General features: G+C 42.9%; 1 protein-coding gene across 6 annotated transcripts in view; it reads right to left on the bottom strand.

The window, feature by feature from the left end:
• Nucleotides 1-1,887: 1,887 nt before the first annotated feature.
• Nucleotides 1,888-23,748, bottom strand: part of LOC130843990 (vacuolar protein sorting-associated protein 33B-like) — a 28,108-nt gene continuing 6,247 nt past the window's right edge. For 2 of the 6 annotated variants that reach the window (XR_009051113.1, XM_057719957.1), the window contains exon 4: nucleotides 11,912-12,235. The gene's annotated coding sequence lies outside the window, so the exon portion shown is untranslated. Of the gene's footprint in view, nucleotides 2,117-10,744; nucleotides 11,072-11,911; nucleotides 12,236-15,224; nucleotides 15,414-23,748 lie in introns of those variants that run through there. The other 4 variants (XM_057719959.1, XR_009051112.1, XM_057719958.1 and 1 more) reach the window with 4 other exon arrangements.

Below are 23,748 nucleotides of genomic sequence, written 5' to 3'. Positions count from 1 at the left end.
GAGAATGGTTCTGGCTGGAATTGTCGGGAATAGGAAACACAGCTGACACTACACTGCCAAGCCTTACTGAAGGCTCAAAATGGAAACTGAGCCAATGGTCAAGGTCATCTCATTTTCTCCAGCAAGACTCATGATGTGGAGGAGGAAGGAAGAGCCACAGACTGAGCATCTGCTATGACCCAGGCTGCTTACGTGCTTCGCTCTAAACCAATTAATCAAAACTTCGCAAACACAAGACAACCTCCAGAATGGGAGAGAATATCTGCAAGTGATGTGAAAAACCAAATGACCCTATCCAAAAATTGGCAGAAGACCTAAATAGACATTTGTCCAAAGAAGAGATACACATAGCCAATAGGCACATGAAAAGATGCTCAACATCACTAATTGTTAGAGAAAGGCAAATCCAAACTATAATGAGGTACCACCTTACACCCTCAGAATGGCCATCATTAAAAAGTCTACAAATAACAAATGCTGGAGAGGGTGTGGAGAAAAGGGAACCCTCTTACACGGTTGGTGGGAACGTATGTTTGGTGCAGCCATTGTGGAAAACAGTGTGGAGGTTCCTCAGAATACTAAAAATAGAATTACCATATGATCCAGCAATCCCACTCCTGGGCATATATGCAGACAAAACTATAACTCAAAAAGATACCTGCCCCCTATGTTCATAGAAGCAGTATTCACAATAGCCAAAACATGGAAACAACCTAAATGTCCATCGACAGAGGAATGGATAAAGAAGATATTGTACATATATACAATGGAATATTACTCAGCCATAAAAAAGAATGAAATAATGCCATTTGCAACAACATGGATGCAACTAGAGATCATCATACTCAGTGAAGTAAGTCAGAAAGAGAAACACAAATGTCATACGGTACCACTTATGTGTGGAATCTAAAATATGACACAAATGAACCTATCTATGAAACAGAAACAGAATCATGGACTTAAGAGAACAGACTTGTGGTTGCGAAGGGGTGGGGGGAGGGGATTGGGGGAGGGATGGAGTGAGAGGTTGGGGTTAGCAGATGTAAGCTTTTATATACAGAATGGATAAACAACAAGGTCCTCCTGTATAGCACAGAAAGGTATATTCAATATCCTATGAAAACCAGAATGGAAAAGAATATTTTTTTAAAGAGACTGCATATATATGTGTGTATATATATATGTGACTCACTTTGCTGTACAGCAGAAATTAACAAAACATTGTAAATCAACTATACTTCAGTAAAACAAAAACACCAACTTCCCAGCCACAATTTCACACAGACAGTAACACCCCACTGTGCAGATTAGGAGGTTAGGTAGTCCAAGGTTACACAAGAAGAGCATGGTAGAACTCCAAATTTCCCCATTAGTGTGCCCTCACGGCTCTCTCCTCACTTTCCCTGGCTGGAGCAGGCTCCTCCCGGGTGGTAGAGTCGCCAGAAGGAAGAGGTCTGGGTGACCTCTGAGTGACCTCAGGGAACAAAGCTCTTCTTCCCCTAAACCATCTACCAGCTCAGACTTTTATCAAAGAGAAAAGCATTTTTTTCCTGTTTAAGGCCCTAAACAAGAGAAAAGTTACTTTTATTCTCTGCTAACCCACTGTGCCAACGTCCTCATTAAACAGTTTCTAAACAAAGGAATAGAGTAGTTCAGTGAAAACAATAGGTTACAGATTTAATGTGTAATGAAATATTCTTAGGCCTCATCAACTTTGTATATAAAGGGAAAAGAACCTGTCTATTCCCAATGCTACTTTTTCTTTCTCTTTGGGGTGTCTCTATATGTTCGACATCCCAATGATCTGTAATTATAAAGAGTACATGTTAATTAGTATTTACATACTAATTGGTATAATACATACTATTGAGGATGGCACTATGAGAAATCATCGTTTAGTAGGAACTCTCCATTATGAGAGGTGGTACACAGCAGAGATGACGCCATTTTCAGGCGGTCAAAGTCACTATCTGAGGTGGGAGAGGGTGTGTGCTGCCCTAGGGTGGGGCCGGTACCTCCTTCTGTCATCACAGCCAGACTCAGAACTGTTGGGGTGTTGACAAACGATATGCTGCTGCTGCATCCTCACAGCGCGACCCAGGCAACGACCAGGACACTGGAACAAAAGCATAATGCAGTATAAACAACACCATGAGCTCACACATGCTGGGGTTCCAAACCCAGCTGCTGTGGCAGCCTTGCCAAACACTAGCTCCAGGGATCCGCTGTCCCCAAAGGAAGTTAGGGAGGATGGAAGCCCAGCTCTGAGGACCAGACAGCCCTCCTTCAGAGCCAGACAGATACCTGAGTTTCCCTTCCTCCTCTTTGCCCCCAGAAACTTAGACCACCTCTGGAGAAAGGAAAAGGACAGGGCCAATCTGTAATTGACCAGACTCTTTAATGGATACAATTTACAGTAAGTCGCCTACATACAAACCTTCAAGTTGGGAACTTTCAAAGACGTGAATGTGCCCCAGTATGCCAGCTGTTGTACTGTACTACTGTACTTTTCAAGGTACTGTATTGGAAGGTTTAAAATATTTTCTCTATTTTTTATGTTTGTTTTTTATGCATTTTTGTGAGAAAAGTATTGTAAACCTATTACAGTACAGTACGATATAGCCGATTATGTTAATTGGGTACCTAGGTTAACTTTGTTGGACTTATGAGCAAATTGGACTGACGAACATGCTCTCAGAATGGACCTCGTTCATATGGAGGGGACTTACTGTTATGGCTTTTAGAGTTCTGCAACCATCACCACGATCAATTTTAAGACATTCTCACCGGGACTTCCCTGGTGGCTCAGTGGTTAAGAATCCGCCTGCCACTGCAGGGGACATGGGTTTGAACCCTGGTCCGGGAAGACCCCGCATGCCTCGGAGCAACTAGGCCAGTGTGCCACAATTACTGGGCCCTCAAGTCACAACTACTGAAATCCATGCTCCGCAACTATAGAAAGCTCACATGCAGCAACGAAAACCCAACGCAGCCAAAATGAAATAATTTTTTTTTTTTTTTAAAAAAATGGCATTATCAACATCCCCCCAGAAAACCTTGTTCCCTTTAGCAGCTACTTCCGGTTCCTCCCACAGCCTCTCCCCCGAGGCCTAGACAACTGTTAACCTACTTTTGTCTCTAGATTTAATGTGTAATGAAATATTCTTGCCTATTGTAGACACTTCATATAAGTGGAATCATACACTATGTGGCCTTTTGTGTCTGCCTTCCCTCACTGACCATAATGTCTGTAAGGTTCATCCACATTGTTATACATAGTAGTCCTTTATTCTTTTTACTGGCCAGATAATATTCCATTGTACAAATATACCACCTTTATCTATCCATCAGTTATTGCCAATTTTTGGAATTTTATTATGGGTTTGATTTGAGTTGTTCCCACTTTTTGGTTGTTATGAATAATGCTGCTATGAACATTCACGTACAAGCTTTTGTGTGAACCTGTTTTCGTTTCTCTCCGGTACATACCTAGGAGTGGAATCACTGAGTCATATGGTAACCATACATCTACCCTTTTGAGGGACTGTCAGACTGCTTCCCAACGTGGCTAGACCATTTTGCATTCCTGCTCACAATGTATTCAGTTCCAATTTCTGCAGGTCCTCATCAACACTTGCTTACTATCTCTCTTTGTGATTAGCATGTCCCTAATGTCTAAAGATGCTGAGTACCTTTTCCTGTTCTTATTGGCCACTTGTAAATCTTTATTGGAGAAACGTCTATTCAGATCCTTTGTCAAAATTTTAATCAGGTTATCTGTGTTTTTATTATTGAATTGTGAGTGTTCTTTATATACTTTAGAAACAAGTTCCCTTTCATGTCTATGATTTTCAAATATTTTCTCCCATTTTGTGGGCTGTCCACTTTCTTGATACTGTCCTTAGCAAAAAAGGTTTTAATTTTGATGTAGTCCAGCGTCTCTCTTTTTGTTGTTGTTGTAGCTTCTGGTTTTGGTGTCACATCTAAGAAACTGTCTCCTAATCCAAAGCATGAAGATTCATGGCCACACTTTCTTCCAAGAGCTTCATCATGTTAGCTCATAAATTTAGGTCTCTGATAAATTTTGACTTAACTTTTCTGTGCATGTTATAAGCTAGGAGTCCAAGCTCATTCTTTTGTATGTGGATGTTCAGTCGTCCCGCACCATTTGTTGAAAAGATGATTCTTTCCCCATTGAATGGTCTTGTCACCCATGTAGAAACTCAATCAACATAGATAACATGGATTTATCTCCAGACTTTCAATTCTATTTCATCAATCTATGTGTCTGTTCTATGCTAGTACCACACTGTCCTGATTATTATAGTTTTGTAGTAAGTTTTGAAACTGAGAAATCTGAGCCCTCCAGCTTTGTCCTGTTTCTGGATCGTTATGGCTATTCTGGGTCCTTTATATTTCCATATGAATTTTAGGATCAGCTTGTCAATTTCTGCAAAGAAGCTGGGATTTTGATAGGGATTGTGTTGAGTCTGTAGATTAATTTGGGCAGTGTTGTCATCTGAATAATATTAAGTCTTTTGATCCATAAGTAGAAGATATCGTTTCATTTATTTAGATCTTTAATGTCCTGAAAAAAATCTTTTCGTAGTTTTATAGTATTTATTTTTTAAACTATTCCTCCCTCTGTGATGACCTGCCTTTGAACTTTAAACTCATTTCTCATGGGTCTGTTCCTATACTCTAATTATAGTCCATGACTCATGTCTACTCCTGCACTAACGCTGCACTAGTTTACTTACAACAGTTTTGCAGCACGCTTTGACATCAGATAAGGAACGTCTTTCTATACCTCGAATAATTTGCCTTCCCAAAAATGTCTTGTCCTCACTCATTCTCCCATACGAATGTCAAAATTATCTTAAGTTCCAAAAAAAGAATTCTACTGTCATCTGAATTGGAATTACATGTTTCAGTTCATTTAAGGGAATGGACATCTTTATAGTACTGTTCAACTTTTCTATTATGTGTTTCAACAATGTGTGATATTTTTCTGTATAGGTTCTGTGATGGTTAATTTTATGTGTCATTTCTCATCCATACCTGATCAGGTGAAATTTAATGAGACCTTGGGCTTGGAATTGATGTTGGAATGGGTTAAGACTTCTGGGGATATTGCGATGGAGTGTATTCTGCATATGCCAAAGACATGAATTTTGGGGGTGGAAAGGGCAGAATGTTATGGACCAATTCATATCCCCTCAAAATTTATATATTGAAGCCCTGACCACCAATGTGACTATTTGGAGACAGGGTCTACAAGGAGGTTAGAGGTTAAACGAGGCCATAAACGTGGGGCCTTAATCCGATAGGAATAGTGTCTGTAGAAGAAGAGGCAGAGACACCAGAACTCTCTCTCTCTCTGTGCACACAGAAGAGGCCATGTGAGGACATAGTGAGAACATGGCTGTCTACAAGCCAGAAAGAGGCATCTGACCAAAACCAACCCTGACAACACCTTGATTTTGGACTTCTAGCCTCTAGAACTGTGAGAAAGTAATTTCTACTGTTTAAGGCACCCAGTCTGTGGTTTTCTCTTATGGTGTCCAGCAGGCTAATGCAAGGTCCTACACATTTCTCAAAATTTTTTTCCCAAATATTTTTTATTATAATATTATTCAAGGTGGTATTTGGAATAAGGGTTCTGAGACTTTTGTGCACATATTACTTAGTGTTCCTCTGCTTCTTTTCTTGAAGCCTGCTCTTATTCCTATTGCCTCAAATCCATCTATCTTGTAGCTTCTGTTCTTGAGCTGCTGCATTCAAAGGGACCCGACCTTGGTTTACTTTTGCATTGGAAGACAGAGACACTATGATTTCTAAATGCAATCCATGAGGTCAGACACATACATTCATTTTAGAGAACAAGCAGATTTCTCCCCACCCCCAAATTAAAAAAAAAAAAGATTAGAAACAAGGTGATGATTTGTGTGTGTTCATGTTTTTAATTCTATGATAGTCCCTTAAATCAAATAGAAACCAAAGGAACATTAGGACTAGCTTTTCTAATCGCCCAGCTATCTGCTCTTACCAGAGATCTTTATTCTTCACAAGGCTTTGTATTACTGTCCAGGGTCCTTCACACCACCCTGAAGATCTCCCTGCTGCAGGCAGGTCTGGTGGTTAAGAACTCTCTCAACTCTTGATTAGCTGGCAATGACTTAACTTCACCCTTGTTTTTGAAGGACAGTTTTGCTAGATATAGGATTCTCGGTCAACAGCCTCTTTCCTTCAACACTTGGAATACACTGACCCCTGCCATCTGGCCTCCGAGGCTCCTGATGAGAAATCTGCTCACGACCCTCCTGGCAAATCTTCTCGCAGCTTCACAGACATGAATGATGTACCTTATCAGTGTCTTATGCACCAGAACGTTTTCCTATTATATCATGTAGTCAGTTAAGTTGTAACATTTATTTTGAGACCAGAGTTTCAGGAAAAGGAACTGAATACTTCAAGTGTAGATGTTATGTGGTCTTTAAAATTATTACAGATTTTCAAACTACAAAGGAAAAGGCCACTGAAGCACCCTACAGATTTTAATTTCTATCACAGCAAATACCAATCTCTATTAACACACATAAAGAAAAGTCTCTTTGGGATCCTTTTTCCTAAGTGTAAAGGGGACTTGAACTGAAAAAGTGAGAAAACCACTGTGGCTTATCCCCAGCCCTGATTGGTCCGTTTCTTGCCCTTGCTCACAGGGCACCACTGTGATGAAACTCACCCTATAAAATACCCCAGCTGGGCCCAGGTCCTTAGAGCCCAGGAAGCTGTTTTTGGTGACCTGAGAGCGTTGATCCCCAGCTAGTGTGTTTTTTGCCTTGTTCCTGCCATTTTGTTGATTTTTTTCTCTTGTCTATTTTTCTCATTTTTCCTTGGTTTTTGTTTTTTTTTTTTGCCTTTTTCTCATTTTTCTTTATTTTTGTCTTTTTATCATTTTCTTTTAATTTGTTTTTCTTCTCAATTTTTCCCATTTATTTCTTTTGTTTTTTTCCCTCATTTTACCTTCCTTTTGGTCTTTTCCTCATTTTGTTCTTTTTCTCATTTTACCTTAGCTCTTTTTTGTTATTTTTTCTTATTTTATCTTAGTTGTTTTTTGTTATTTTTCTCATTTATCCTAGTTTTTTTTAGTTAGTATTGCTAGTATTAGTACAGTTAGCATAGTTAGTATCGTTGGAATAGTTAGCGTAGTTCGTATAGTTAATACTTTATCAGCATAGTTAGTATCGTTATTAACACTTAGTACAGTTAGTATAGTTAGTATCATTGGAATAGTTAGCGTAGTTGGCATAGTTAATAGTTTATTAGCATAGTTAGTATTAGTTAGTGCTGTTAGTACAGTTAGTATAGTTAGTATCACTGGAATAGTTAGTGTAGTTGGTATAGTTAATAGTTTATTAGCATAGTTAGTATTAGTTAGTGCTCTTAGTACAGTTAGTATAGCTAGTATCACTGGAATAGTGTAGTTGGTATACTTAACAGTTTATTAGCATAGTTAGTACAATTGGTATAGTCAGCATACTTTGCATTGTTAGTATAGTTAGCATTGTTAGTTAGCATAGTTAGCATTGCTGGCTAGTGTAGTTTAGCAGTTCACCACCATGCAGGGCCTCACGGCCACCTCTACTGACAACGAGGCTCGTATTGAGAACTACGAGATCCTCCACACCATCGGCGAAGGTAGGTTCGCCAAGGTGAAGTTGGCCCGGCACATTCGGACCGGGACAGAGGTTGCCGTCAAGGTCATTCAGAAACTGGATCTAACCTCCTCTGGGTACTGGGAACCTTTCCAAGAAATTGGGAACATGAAGGCTTTAGATCACCCAAATATCGTGAAACTCCTCGAGGTGATTGACACCGACAAGACATTGTGCCTTGTGATGGAGTACCTCTGTGGCGGAGACCTGTGCAGCTACCTGAAACACCACGACTACATGACCGAGGAAGAGGCCCGAGCCCCGTTCCGGCAGGTGCTCTCCGCCCTGCAGCACTGTCACCAGAGGGGCATCGTACACCGGGACCTGAAGCCAGCGAACCTCCTGCTGGATGCCCACTTAAACGTGAAGGTCACCGACTTTGGCCTGAGCCGAAAGTGCGAGGAGGGCCAGAAGCTGCACACGTTCTGTGGAAGTCCTACGTACTCTGCCCCAGAAATGTTCAAACGCAAGAGTTACTATGGCCCACCGGTGGACGTGTGGAGCTTGGGAGTCGTCCTATACAAGATGGTGACCGGGTCCCGGCCGTTTTGGGGACTAAGCCTTTCAGATCTGCAGCAGAAAATCGTACGAGGGCAATACCACATCCCACTTAATCTCTCACCAGAAATCAGAAATCTGATCAAGAGAATGATCGTAGTCAACCCCAGCAAACGAAGCAACACAACCGAACTCCTGCACCACGTATGGGTGAACATGGGCCGGGAGGAGCCACTCCGGCCAGCCTGTGAAGAGAACCTGGGGGCGACAGTGCGGATAACCCTGGACTCGAGGTGGGAAGACATGGAGGAGTCAAGAAGAGGCAGCAAGAGCTCTGAGGGATCTGAGGTGGGGGACTGCACCATCACTGCCAGCACTGTGTGGAACTGCTCTTCAACTGGGCTCTATGGCAGCTACACTGAGTCTTCCTCCAGCTCAGAGGTGTCCACCCTGATACCCGAGTGGCTCTACGATGCAGGAAAGGTGCTGCAGCACCAAGATCAGGAGACAAGCAAGTCTTTCACTCCCGCACCCTCTCCCCCACCCACAACAGAGGAGAGGACCGCCACCCCCAGTCCAGCCACTCCGTGTGGCCCTGGGGCCTCCTCCTCTAGCAGCAGCACCGGCAACAGGACTGAAGCCCAAGAGAGAAGCAACTGCCCCCCAGGGGTGGCCAACACCGGAGGCGCCTCCAGTGCTGGGCAGCCTGAGAGTGTGTCTCCAGCCACTCCCTCTGGCCACAGGCAGAAACAGAAGAAGGGACTGGCTCGGAGAATATGGAATTGCATCCTAACTCACCTCTGCTGCAGGCTGCCCAGCAAGAGGAGATCAACCAAAGTTAAACCCTTGTAAATATAACCCGTGGAAAACCACAGGAGGTCACGTTGCCGCGCTCGCTCAGACCTGGTCCAGTGGACAATGAGAGTGTTTTCTGCACTCCGTAGGTGACTGAAGACGCTCAGGCTGCTGCGCTCCGTGGGGCCCGGTGCAGTGGAGGGTGAGACTGTTCTCTGCGCCCCGCAGGCGACCGACGACGCTCAGGCTGCCGTGCTCTGTGGGGCCCGGTCCAGTGGAGGGTGAGACTGTTCTCTGAGCCCCGTAGGTGACCGAAGATGCTCAGCCTGCCACGCTCTGTGGGGCCGGGTCCAGTGGAGGGTGAGACTGTTCTCTGCACCCCGTAGGTGACCGACAACGCTCAGGCTGCCGCACTCCGTGGGGCCCGGCCCGGTGGACGATGAGAGTGTTCTCTGCACGGGATTCAAATGCAGCACCTCCATGGCCATCAAAAGCCTTGTTTCACACCCCGCCCCAGCCCTTGGTTCTTGCAATTTTTGTGAATAAACTTGATTGTTAATAAACTCTGTTTTGCATCCTCCCTGCACAGAATTGGGGCTGGGCATTTCCCAGTTAGAGAAGTAGGTGGTCATGTAGTACTTGGAGTGAATTGAGAACAACTAAATGGAGAAATGACCTAAGAGAATTAGTGCAATGAGTCCCAACAGCAACAACTGCTGCACAGCAGGTCAGACGTGCGGAAAGAGTGTATTGCCTTCCTGCTGTGACATTCCTGAATATTGCCAGAAGCCCCGAGGGGAATGTGGTCCCTGTGGCCTGTGTTATTTACAGGGGCCCATGACAAGATAGCAAGGGCCTGTGGAGCAGCCTGTGGGCGCTGCGGTCAGGTCCCTGTGCAGCTGAGCTTCCTGCCTATTATGCAGGAGCCGGGCTCTCCCCTTCCCCCTGGGGAAGGGACACCGATGTACGTTTTTGTTCTTGTTGTGTTCCGTTTTTTTTTTAACGTGGACCATTCTTAAAGTCTTTATAGGGATCTCAGCTCCCCAAACAAGGAATCGATCCCACACCCACCCGCATTGCGAGGCGAAGTCTTCGCCCCTGGACTGCCAGGGAAGCCCCTTTCTTAATTGTTTGCTGTGTGGGTGTGACCACAGGGACTAGATGCTGATCCTGGATGATTCTACCATCAAAACACAAGATGTGGGCTTCCTAGGTGGCGCAGTGGTTAAGAATCCGCCTGCCAATACAGGGGACACAGGTTCGATCCCTGCTCCAGGAAGATCCCACATGACGGAGCAACTAAGCCCATGTGCCAAAAAAAAAAACCAAAAAAACACAAGATGTGTCAGTTGTCACCTGGTTCCCTGGTTCAGCGAGCCCTTGAACACACACGTGACTGGAACAGGGTCTTCTTCCCAGAGGCCTGGCTTTGGGTCACAAGCTCTCGGAGGCATCACCTGCACATTCCATTGGCTCCTGTGCGCTGACCTGTCACGTGGCGACTGCAGAGTCCTTCACCACAGGACACAGAGCACTCGGTGCACGCGCCCGTGCACCCCCTAAGAGCAGAAACTACAGGAGGTGAGTAAGGACCACCACCAGGGACCCACCTCCTCAGCCAGGCCTGGGCACTGGTGGGGACCCACACTGGATGCTGGGCGGGTGCTCTGGGCTGGGGTAACCACTCATGCACCCCTTTCCTCTTAGCCAGGTCTCAGAGGGTGAGAGTTGTGCCTTGGGACCTTGTCCTTTCTTGTCAGCTTAGCGAGTAATGTGTTAGGTGGAGATTTACAGGAACATCATTACCTGACCACGACCTGACCTCAAGAACCAAGGAGCTGACACCTAGAAGTTTGCAACAACGAACCACACCCCTTGCTTACCTTTCCCATAAGAGGGCTTTGCTGAAAGCTTTCACGTTTTGGGGGGGTTTTCAGGCATGAGCCACCCATCTCCTTGCATGGCCCTGTAATTAACCATTCTCTGCTCCAAACGCTGATGTCTTGGTGTTGTGTGGCCTCACTGCCCTTGAATTTTGGTAACAGCTTCAGAGAGTAGAGCTAGGGCAAAATGGAGTGCAAGTCTCAAAAGGGTGGATTTCAACTCATTGAAACCAAAGGGAAGAAAATGTTATTAAAGCGCCTATGAGCCCTTGGTGCTGAGAGATATTTACATATTTACATGTTAACTTATGTAATTGTTATCTTCTTCCCCAATCTTTTTTTTTTTTTTTTTGGCCACAACACACAGCATGCAGCACTTCCTGACCATCGATAGAACCCATGCCCCCTGCAATGGAAGGGTAGAATCTTAACCACTGAACCACCAGGGAAGCCCTTGTTGCCATTCTTGGAATGAAGAAACCAACGTCTGCAGGGCTAAAAAGGTACGGTCACATAACTAATATGCCAATAAAGCCGGCATTGATCCCAAATTTATATGGCCCTAAAGTTCGTAATGATCTCAGGAGACTGAACTTGGAAGTGGACATCTTGATGATATTGAGTGTTCTGTCACTCAAGATGTTCAAGCTGCCGCCAGGATACTGCAGAGCAGGGTTCCTGCCCTGGACCCCATGGTGTTCTCCAAGGAAACCATGGACTTGGATGGGAAAAGAATTACATCTTCATTGTCACGAAGCTCTAATGGATAAACATGTAGGTCCCAACATAGAGTAGTATTAGCAATATTTGTGATTTTGTTACCAATAGAAATTGTAGCTGTTTTCACATGACATGAACATTGTGGCGGGCATCTCAAAACAGCAACTATATTCACCACCATTTCAAAATCAATTGTACTAGTAGATCCTATTATTTAGTGTGTTAATAGAGAGGTAAATCTACTATATCACACATTTATTTTTTTATTATTATTATTTTTTAAAGGTTTATTTATCATTCAGTTGGTTTTTTTCGGCTGCCTTGGGTCTTCACTGCTGCTTAGTTGCAGTGAGCAAGGGCTACTCTTCATATCGGTGCACAGGCTTCTTATTGCAGTGACTTCTGTTGTTGTGGAGCACGGGCTCTAGGGGCACAGGCTTCTGTAGTTGCAGCACTCGGGCTCAGTCATTGTGGCTTGCAGACTCTAGAGCACAGGCTCAGTAGTTTTGGCGCACGGGCTTAGCTGCTCCGTGGCACGTGGCATCTTTCTGGACTAGGCTGGAACCCATGTCTCTGGCATTAGCAGGCGGATTCTTAATCACTGCACCACCAGGGAAGTCCCTATAACACACATTTAAAAATATTTCAGTAACTGTATTTCAATATAATTGGTTTCCAATTATAAAATTGGAAATATATTTTATACATTTCCATTTTGTGATCAAATATTTTATTTTATAGATTTAAAGCCCTTGTTCTGAGAAGGCTTCTCTAGACTACAGGGGGATCCGTGGCACAGAAATGTGAAGGACCCCTGATGTAGAGGAATCTAGAGTAGATGATCTCTACTGTTTCCTCTGGGTATGAAAGTGTAGGACTCTGTTCTTTTCTAGGAGTGGGTAAAACTTGAGAGAGCTTAATAAATATGGACAAATTTCCCAGGTGAATTTTTTGCACTTTGTGGGAATCGAGAATGGACATAAACCAGTTTTCTTGGATCGAATTCCTCCCAGTTATTCCAGCATGAATTTGATGCTTCCTGGGGGACAGATGACTCTTACATGAGCTCTTCCTTTGAAGAACACAGTGGGCACTGGAAGACAGGTCAGTCAAGGTACCCACAGTATCCACAGCCCTTCTGAGAACACATTCCTAGGGGGACTTCCCTGGTGGTCCAGTGGTTAAGACACTGCGCTTCCACTGCAAGGGGTGCGGGTTCAATTCCTGGTCAGAGAACTAAGATCCCGCATGCTGTGTGGCCAAAAAAAGGAAAAAGCTTGGGCTAAGACTAAGGTTTCTCATCCTTAGTCCTATTGATATTTTGGGCCAGATCCCTCTTTGTGCTGGTGGGCTGTCCAGTGCATTGTAAGGATGCTCAGCACATCCTTGGCCTCTACCCACTAGACATGCCCGTTATGACAACCAAAAACAAACACACACAATGTGTTCCAAAACACCCATTTTGTTTCACTGTGTGACCCTCTCTCCCACTTCTCCCCCAAGACACAGATCACAGAACCAGGGTGCGCATCTGCACAGGGCAGTGAGCTGTACCACACTCTGCAGCCTCCACTTCCTCCTCAGTAACATGAGGCTGATAATAGTGTCTGCCTCATAGGTTTGTGCTCAATAAATGCTACTACTGTTTGTCTTTTTGGTTTGGTTTTTTTGTCTTTTAATGTGGATTTTTGCATTGTGAACTAAATTATTGCCTGCCATATCAGTGAACAAAGGATTCTGCAGGCATCAAGCCATCACATTAGAGCCACCCCGATGGTGCACCCTGAGGGGACACAGGATGGAGAAAGCACAGGATGCTGACTCTGTGATTTCAGCGAGCCCAGACTCTTGCATCTTCCCATACAGAGAAAAGCGCTAAATTCCTTAACTTGAGATAGCTGGTTTTCTTTAATTAACAGTAATCTTTTGATGTTCCAACTACCTGGTCTTTCGTTGTAAAAATTCAATATATCCTGCTTCCCCCCTCCCACTTGGCTTCTTCAGAACAGCTTCTCAGCATTATCTGCGATGCTGTGCTCCAAGCTTAATGTCCTCCGAATGTCCGCCAAGAAAAACACGCCTCTCAACTTTTAGGTGATGCCTCTTTTTTAGTCGACAGCATCACTGGTCAATTACCTGCTAGGGACTATGCTACTCAATCATTCTTCATTCACTGAACAAGCATTTTTAGAAAGTGTGTAATGGGCCAATCACTGTGCTGAGTGCTGTTTAGCATGACAGCCGTGGACTTATTCTCATAGAACTAATGGTCCAGTGCGAGAGCAAGACAGGCAGATTGTGGTAAGAGCTGTGGAGAAGAAAGATAAGGAAACAGAAAAACACATAGCACAGGGGCCTGGTTTAGTGTGGGGCCTAGAAAGTTTCCCTGAAAATAGGTGAATAGGAATCAAGAAGTCAAAAGAGAGGGAACCGTGTTCTAAACAGAGGAAGTGGTATGTGCAAAGGCCCTCAGTCAGGAGAGAGAATGGCATACCGAAGGGACCAAAAAAGACCAATGTGGATGGAGTTCCCATAACCAGGCTGGGAGACACAGCAATGAGGTAGAACGGCAGCCTGAGACCCAACCACCAAGGGACGTCTATTCTTTCACTCACGTATTCGTTCAGGCAGTAAGTAGGTACTGGGCACTTTCTATGTGCAAGGCATTATTTTAGACATTGGGCGGGGGGGAATGAACAAGACAGACACAGCCCCTACACTAGGAATTTTGACCTTTGTCCTAAGAACGATGCGAAGGCATGGAAGGGTTTTAAACAGAGGAGCATCATGATGAGTTTGTGTTTTAAAAGTCGGTTCTGCTTATAGGGTGGACAAGGCACTCTAGGGAGGCTCCTGGAGTGGTCCTCGTGAGGAATGATGATGGCTTGGACTCCAGTGCTAACAGTGGGAAGCTGACAAGAATGGACAGAAGGGAGAGGAAAGGGGGAGTTAAGGATGCAGTCATTGTGACCTGGAACACTGGGAACGGATCAGATTTGGTGGAGACCATGAGTCTGACTCTGGACACTCTTTAAACTATTGATTTGTGTCCTCTATGACATAGAAAAGTTATTAGTGGTCCTACCCCTGGGGTAAAACCTAGGGAACTGTGCTTTTAACTAGTGCCTCTCGCGATTCTGGCCCACTGCCTTCTCTCCTAGGTAAACCCAGGAAACCAGCTTCACTGTGCTCTTAAGGTACACTGTGAGTGCAGGAAGCTGATTTGTGTAGCGATTAGGAGTAGAAGCTCTGAAATCAGGCTATCTCAGTTTGAATTCTGGCCCTGGTAACTGTGTGGCCTAGGGGAGTTTTTCCCTCTGTAAGACAGAAATGAGTCCTGTTGATCTCATAGGTGACTCTGATGTGATCCACATAAAGCACTTAGCAGAGTGCCTGGTACAGTACATGCTAAAGAAATGATAGTGGTTGAGTTATTAAATCCAAATGACTGCCCCTTTAAAAACAAGCAAAAACCTGGTACCAATGAGATAAGAAGAGTGACTACACACACCTCGAGGGGCAGTCCTGGATGTTACAGGGCTGAAACCCAGCCAGTGGCTTCTGGAGGTGATCACAGAAGCCCTCGCTCACTTCCTGCCCATTGGCCATCAGGCACTGAGGTCTCTGAACTCGGGCTCCCAAGTGGACACAGGTGGCAGAACAATGTGTCCAGTTACCAAGCTCCCAGAACGTCTCTGCAGAAAGAAAATGAATGTCACGCAGTCCCTGGGAGGCTGAGAAATGATGATGGGCTGGAGACGACCTGGCCAAGACTACCACAAGCTGTCTGTCTGGTTCCCTGAGAACAGAGAAAAAGCCATCATACAGTGCAAGGGTGTCCTTTAAATTTCCTTTCCCTCAACTAGCTTATTATAATAACTGGTGGGAATGGGAGCCAGAATGGGGCCTTTGGACCACAGCCTGGGAGAAGGGCTACTGCAGACCAGCTAGATCTGCCAGAAAAATCCCAGAGAGAAGCAGGAGGTATTCTGTGCAGTGGGCTGGCTCCTCGGGACTCTCCAAGCAGAGGCAAGAGGTCAAAAGAAGAGGGTCTCTCAGGGAATGCCCTAAGAGGTTCTATTTCTCAAAAATGGATCAGGCCGAGAAATGAAAGATGATTTAGCGGAGGGCAGAGATTAAGCAGACAGGTTACAGGTGCATTTCAATTCCATTCTTACTTTTCCATTAATTCTTTTTTGTTGCTCTTGTTACTTTATTTTATTTTTAACATACAATAAACTGCATATATTTACAGTGTACTATTCAATCTCCCAATTCACTCCCCCCAACCCTCCCCACGTTCCCCACTTGGTGTCCATATGTTTCTTCTCTACATCTGTGTCTCTATTTCTGCCTTGCAAACCAGTTGATCTGTACCATTTTCCTATAGTCCATATATATGTGTTAATATACGATATTTGTTTTTCTCTTTCTGACTCACTTCCCTCTGCATGACAGTCTCTAGGTCCATCCATGTCCTGGCTATTGTAAATAATGCTGCAATGAACACTGGAGTGCATATGTCTTTTTGAATTATGGGGTTCTCTGGGTATATGCCCAGTAGGGGGATTGCTGGGTCATATGGTAGTTCTATTTTTAGTTTTGCAAGGAACCTCCACACTGTTCTCCATAGTGGCTGTATCAATTTACATTCCCACCAATAGTGCAAGAGCATTCCCTTTTCTCCACACCCTCTCCAGCAGTTACTGTTTGTAGATTTTCTGATGATGCCCATGCTACCTGGTGTGAGCTGATACCTCTTTGTCATTTTGATTTGCATTTCTCTAATAATTAGTGATGTTGAGCAGCTTTTCATGTGCCTCTTGGCCATCCGTATGTCTTCTTTGGAGAAATGCCTGTTTAGGTCTTCTGCCCATTTTTTGATTGGGTTGTTTGTTTTTTTGATATTGAGCTGCATGAGCTGTTTATATATTTTGGAGAGTAATCCTTGGTCTGTTGATTCATTTGCAAATATTTGCTCCTATTCTGAGGGTTGTCTTTTCATCTTGCTTATAGTTTCCTTTGCTGTGCAGAAGCTTTGAAGTTTCATTAGGTCCCTCATATTTATTTTTGGTTTTATCTCCATTACTCTAGGGGGTGGATCAAAAAAGATCTCACTGTGATTTACACTGAAGAGTGTTCTTCCTATGTTTTCCTCTAGGAATTTTATAGTGCCTGGCCTTACATTGAGGTCTTTAATCCATTTTGAGTTTATTTTTGTGTATGGTGTTAGGGAGTGTTCTAATTTCATTCTTTCACATGTAGCTGACCAGTTTTCCCAGCACCGCTTTTTGAAGAGGCTGCCTTTTCTCCATTGTATATCCTTGACTGCTTTGTCATAGATTAGTTGACCGTAGTTTATCTCTGGGCTTTCTATCCTGTTCCATTGATCTATATTTGTTGTTGTTGCCAGTGCCATACTGTCTTGATCACTGTGGCCTTGTGGTATAGCCAGAAGTCAGGCAGCCTGATTCCACCAACTCCATCTTTCCTTCTCAAGATTGCTTTGGCTATTCAGGGTCTTTTGCGTTTCCATACAAACCGTAACATTTCTTGTTCTAGTTCTGTGAAAAATGCCATTGGTAATTTGATAGAGATTGCGTGGACTCTGTAAATTGCTTTGGGTTGTACAGTCATTTTCACAATGTTGATTCTTCCAATCCAAGAACATGGTATGTCCCTCCATCTGTTTGTGTCCTCTTTGATTTCTTTCATTAGTGTCTTATACTTTTCTGAGTACAGGTCTTTTACCTCCTTGGTTAGGTTTATTCCTAGGTATTTGATGCTTTTTGTTGCAATGGTGAATGGGATTGTTTCCTTAATGTCTCTTTCTGATCTTTCATTGTTAGTGTATAGAAACGCAAGAGATTTCTTTGTGTTAATTTTGTATCCTGCAACTTTACCAAATTCATTGATTAGCTCAAGCAGTTTTCCAGTGGCATCTTTAGGATTTTCTATGTATAGTGTCATCTGCAAACAGTGGCAGGTTCACTTCTTCTTTTCCAATTTGGATTCCTTTTATTTCATTTTCTTCTCTGATTGCTGTGGCAAGGACTTCCAAAACTATGAATAGTAGTGGCGAAAGTGGACATCCTTATCTTGTTCCTGATCTTAGAGGGAATGCTTCCAGTTTTTCACCATTGAGAATGACGTTTGCTGTGGGTTTGTCATATGTGGCCTTTATTATGTTGAGGTAGGTTCCCTTTATGCCCACCTTCTGGAGAGTTTTTATCATAAATGGGTGTTGAATTTTGTCAAAAGCTTTTTCTGCATTTATTGAGATGATTGTGTGGTTTTTATCCTTCAATTTGTTAATATGGTGTATCACATTGATTGATTTGCATATATTGAAGAATCCTTGCATTCCAGGGATAAATCCCACTTGATCATGGTGTATGATCCTTTTAATGTGTTGTTGGATTCTGCTGGCTAGTATTTTGTTGAGGATTTTTGCATCTCAATTCATCAGTGATATTGGTCTGTAGTTTTCCTTTTTTGTAGTATCTTTGTCTGGTTTTGGTATCAGGGTGATGGTGGCCTCATAGAATGAGTTTGGGAGTGTTCCTTCCTCTGCAATTTTTTGGAAGAGTTTGAGAAGGATGGGTGTTAGCTCTTCTCTAAATGTTTGATAAAATTCACCTGTGAATCCATCTGGTCCTGGACTTTTGTTTGTTGGAAGATTTTTAATCACAGTATTAATTTCATTACTTGTGATTGGTCTGTTCATATTTTCTGTGTCTTCCTGATTCAGTCTTGGAAGGTTATACCTTTCTAAGAGTCTGTCCATTTCATCCAGGTTGTCCATTTTGTTGGCATATAGTTGCTTGTAGTAATCTCTTACGGTGCTTTTTGTTTCTGCGGTGTCTGTTGTAACTTCTCCTGTTTCATTTCTAATTTTATTGATTTGAGCCCTCTCCCTCTTTTTCTTGATGAGTCTTGCAAGAGGTTTATCGATTTTATTTATCTTCTCAAAGAACCAGCTTTTAGTTTTATTGCTATTGTTTTCTTTGCTTCTATTTCATTTATTTCTGCTCTGATCTTTATGATTTCTCTCCGTCTACTAACTTTGGGTTTTGTTTGCTCTTCTTTCTCTAGTTTCTTTAGGTGTAAGGTTAGATTGTTTATTTGGGATGTTTCTTGTTTCTTGAGGTAGGATTGTATTGCTATAAACTTCCCTCTTAGAGCTGCCTTTGCTGCATCCCACAGGTCTTGGATCATTGTGTTTTCATTGTCATTTGTCTCTAGGTATTTTTGGATTTCCTCTTTGATTTCTTCAGTGATCTCTTGGTTATTTAGTAGCGTATTGTTTAGCCTCCATGTGTTTGTGTTTTTTACACTTTTTTTCCTGTAATTGATTTCTAATCTCATAGCATTGTGGTTAGAAAAGATGCTTGATATGATTTCAATTTTCTTGAATTTGCCAAGCCTTGATTTATGACCCAAAAGGTGATCTATCCTGGAGAATGTTCCATGTGCACTGGAGAAGAATGTGTAATCTGTTGTTTTTGGATATAATGTCCTATAGATATCTATTAAATCAAGCTGATTTATTGTGTCAGTTAAAGCTTGTGTTTCCTTATTAATTTTCTGTGTGGATGATCTGTCCATTGGTGTAAGTGCAGTGTTAAAGTCCCTCACTATTACTGTGTTACTGTCGATTTCTTCCTTCATAGTTGTTAGCATTTGCCTTATGTATTGAGGTGCTCCTATACTGGCTGCATATATATTTAAAAGTGTTATCTCTTCTTCTTGGATTGATCCCTCGATCTTTATGTAGTGTCCTTTCTTGTCTCTTGTAACATTTTTTATTTTAAAGTCTATTTTATCTGATATGAATACTGCTACTCCAGCTTTCTTTTGATTTCCATTTGCATGGAATATCTTTTTCCATCCTCTCACTTTCAGTCTGAATGTGTCCCTAGGTCTGAAGTGAGTCTCTTGGAGACAGCATATATATGGGTCTTGTTTTTGTATCCATTCAGCCAGTCTGTGTCTTTTGGTTGGTGCATGTAGTCCATTTACATTCAAGGTAATTATCGATATGTATGTTCCTATGACCTTTTCCTTAATCCTTTGTTTTTGTTTTTGTAGGTCCTTTTCTTCTCTTGTGTTTCCCACTTAGAAAACTTCCTTGAGCATTTGTTGTAGGGCTGGTTTGGTGGTGCTGAATTCTCTTAGCTGTTGCTTGTCTGGAAAGCTTTTGATTTCTCTGTCGAATCTGAATGAGATCCTTGCTGGGTAGCGTATTCTTGGTTGTAGTTTCTTCCCTTTCATCACTTTAAATATATCACGCTACTCCATTCTGACTTGCAGAGTTTCTGCTGAGAAATCAGCTGTTAACCTTATGGGAGTTCCCTTGTATGTTATTTGTCGTTTTTCCCTTGTTGCTTTTAATAACTTTTCTCTGTCTTTAATTTTTGTCAGTTTGACTACTATATGTCTTGGCGTGTTTCTCCTTGGGTTTATCCTCCCTGGAACTCTCTGCGCTTCCTGGACTTCGGTAGTTATTTCCTTTCCCATGTTAGGGAAGTTTTCAACTATAATCTCTTCCAATATTTTCTTGGGTCCTTTCTCTCTCTTCTCCTTCTGGGACCCCTATAATGCGAATGTTGGTGCATTTAACATTGTCCCAGAGGTCTCTTAGGCTGTCTTCAGTTCTTTTCATTCTTTTTTCTTTATCCTTTTCTGCATCAGTGATTATCACCACTGTGTCTTCCACGTCACTTATTCACCCTTCTGCCTCAGTTAATCTGTTACTGGTTCCTTCTAGTGTATTTTTCATTTCAGTTACTGTGTTCCATATCTCTGTTTGTTTGCTCTTTAATTATTCTAGGTCTTTGGTAAACCTTCGATCTTTGCATCCAGTCTTTTTGCAAAGTCCTGGATGATCTTCACTATCATTATTCTGAATTCTTTTTCTGGAAGGGTGCCTATCTCCTCTTCATTTAGTTGTTTTTCTGGGGCGGTATCCTGTCCCTTCATCTGGTACAAAGTCCCCTGCTTTTTCATTTTCTTTCTGTGACTGTGGTTTTCAGTCCCACAAGACGAAATACTGCTGATACTGCTTGATTCTGCTGTCTGCCCTCTTGTGGAGGAAGCTATCTAGGAGGCTCATGGGTGCTTCCTGATGGGAGGCACTGATGGTGGGTTGGGCTGGATGGGCGGAGCTCAGTAAGACTTTAATCTGATTTGGTGGGTGGAGCGCAGTGAAACTTTAATCTGCTTGTCTGCCAATGGGTGGGGCTGTGTTCCCACCTTGCTGGTTGTTTGGCCTGATGCTACCCAGCACTGGAGCTTACAGGCTCTTTGGTGGGGCTAATGGCGGACTCTGGGAGGACTCATGCCAATGAGCCCTCCCCCAAACCCCTGCCGCCAGTGCCCCGTCCCCTCGGTGAGTCACAGCTGCCTCCCACCTCCACAGGTAACCCTCCAACACCAACAGGTAGGTCTGCTTCAGTCTCCTATGAGGTCACTGCTCCTTCCCCATGGGTCCTGGTGAGCACATTTTTTGTGTGCCCTCCAAAAGTGGAGTCTCCATTTTCCCCAGTCTTATGGAGGTCCTGCAATCAAATCCCGCTGGCTTTCAAAGAATGATTCTCTGGGGATTCCGCCTCCAGTTGCTGGACCCCCAGGTTAGGAAGGCTGACATGGGGCTCAGAACTCTCACTTTAGTGGGTGGACTTCTGCAGTATAACTGTTCTCCAGCTTGTGGGTCACTCACCCAGCATTTATGGGATTTGATTTTAACGCGATTGCGCCCCTTCTACCGTTTCAGTGCGGCTTCTCCTTCGTCTCTGGATGTGGGGTGGGTTTTTTTGGTGAGTTCCAGTGTCTTTCTGTCAAGGATTGTTCAGCAGTGAGTTGTAATTCCAGTGCTCTTGCAAGAGGGAATGTGTGCACGTCCTCCTACTGCCATCTTGATTCCAAAACCTTTCCATTAATTCTTAATCTAAACCTCAGATTAGTCCTGAAACTGCATACATAATTTGTCATGGAAACATCTGGAAAGGTGAAAATGGGAGTTTCCTTTAGAAAAGTTGAAGCTGACTACCTCCAATAATTATGACTCTTTTTACTTTAGTCCCATTCCAAGCAGCCTTTCCCTTCCCTTTTGACACTTGGTAAAAAGATGAGGTAGGACATGAGGATGACAAATTTGTGTATGATTACAGAAAGTACCAGATTTTCTTGTAATAATCACCAGTAATTTTTAGCTACCAGCAGTGTCCATAGGCTCCCTCACAGAGCAGACTGGATTCTTTAACTTAATGATTTTCCAGTTTTTCCTTTTGATTTTGGAGTTTTTGTCCTAAGGTGCATATGGTATCATTTGCAAAGCAGAACAGAATATATTTTTAGTTGCCCCCCCCGGCCCCGCCCCGGATTACTTTTGATTTAAAACAGTTCTTAAAAACAGCTAAGTTTATTGAGAATTTTCCAGGTGATATGTACTGAGTTAAACATTTTAACATCAATTTTCCATTTAATCCTGATGGCCATCTTGTAAATTACATTATTTTCACTTGCCCAGGTGGAAACTGAAAAAAGTGAAGTGAGTTTCCCAAGCTCCTTCAGCTTGATTGGAACCCAGTGTGTCTGACTCTAAATCTCACTCTTTCTACTATGTCACATCTCACCAAGACACCTTGACAGTTCAAGGAAGGACACACATGCTTTTCTTTAAAAAAACATGTGTTTTGTTTTTGGTGTTTTGTTCTGTTTTTGTTTTTGTTTTTTGCTGAGGTATAATTCATACACAATAAAATGCTCAGATATCAGGCATGCAGGTTTACGAGTTTTCACAACTGTAGGTACTTATGTAACCATGACCCAAAGCAAGGTACATAACATTTCATCACCCCCAAAGTTTCCTCCGGCCTCTTTTTCATCAATTCCCTTCTCCTCCCAGGCAACTACTTCTTCATTTCTATTAATATACATCAGTACTATCTGTTCTTGGACTTCATACAATATGTACTCTTTTGTGTCTGGCTTCTTTTGCTTAACATAAAGTTTTTGAGATTCACCCATACTGTTGTGTATATCAGTAATTCATTCTTTTTTACTGCTGAAGAATAGCCCATTGTGTGAATACAGCATAGTTTGTTTATCCATTCTCCATTGATTTATCCAATCCATTGATTGACATTATGAACTGAGGGATGCTATGGACATTCTTATATGAATTTTTTTGTGAACATATTTTCATTTTCTTTGGGTAAATACCTGTGACTGGAATTGCCAGGTCAAGGGTAGGTGTATGCTTAACTTTATTAGAAAATGCCACACGCCTTTCCAAAATGGTTGTCCTGTTTCATCCTTTGATCTGTGATGCATAAGCATTTCAGTTGCCTGCCAGAATGTTACATCATCAGTCTTTTTGTTTCCACTATTCTGGTAGGTGTGATACTGTATCACACAGTGCTTCCCATTTTCATTTTCCTGATCCCACCTGTAAATCTTCTTTTGTGAACGTCAAGGCTTTTGCATTGTCTTTCTGGGAGAGTTCATTGTTTGGCTTCACTGTCTTTAGCCTTACCTACTGCTTCTATTTTCTTCAGAATTTTCTTGGGAAAATTGCAAAGGGATAAATCCCTATCCTTTCAACTTTAATTTCTACCTACTCTAAGTGTGACATGAACTACTTGGTATAACTGTATAGGCCTATGGCAGGCAATGTAGAGACCTGGTATATCATCCATCCCAATCAGTCACGTTGAGGATGGACCTACAATGCAACCCATTGATATGGGGAGGCCAGGGGGGGGTTGATGGACTCGAGAAACAGAGATACTATGATAGATCACCTAACACTTACTGCAATTATTGAGGTAAAGATGGACGAAACCTGGCCTGGCAAGGCTAACTCACTGTGTGATGGCAGGCTTCAGTTCCCTCAGGGGCTCCAAGCTTAGACACCATTTTACCGCACCCTGTATAAGAAAAGGCTTTTCCAAAGTACACTGGTATGGTTCTAACAACCCAAGGGCAGGCCAGCCACATGCCTTGGATGAGTATGGAGGGGGTGAAGATTTACTATGTTTACATTAAAGGGATACAGGGAGAACGTCATTGAAAGCCATAAGACTGTATACCATTATCACATAGGATTTGGTGTTAGATGGGCTACAGAG

This window comes from Hippopotamus amphibius, chromosome 2 (assembly GCF_030028045.1).
Source record: "Hippopotamus amphibius kiboko isolate mHipAmp2 chromosome 2, mHipAmp2.hap2, whole genome shotgun sequence".
NCBI classification, from domain to species: Eukaryota; Metazoa; Chordata; class Mammalia; order Artiodactyla; family Hippopotamidae; genus Hippopotamus; species Hippopotamus amphibius.
This window is presented reverse-complemented; position numbering and strand designations above follow the sequence as displayed.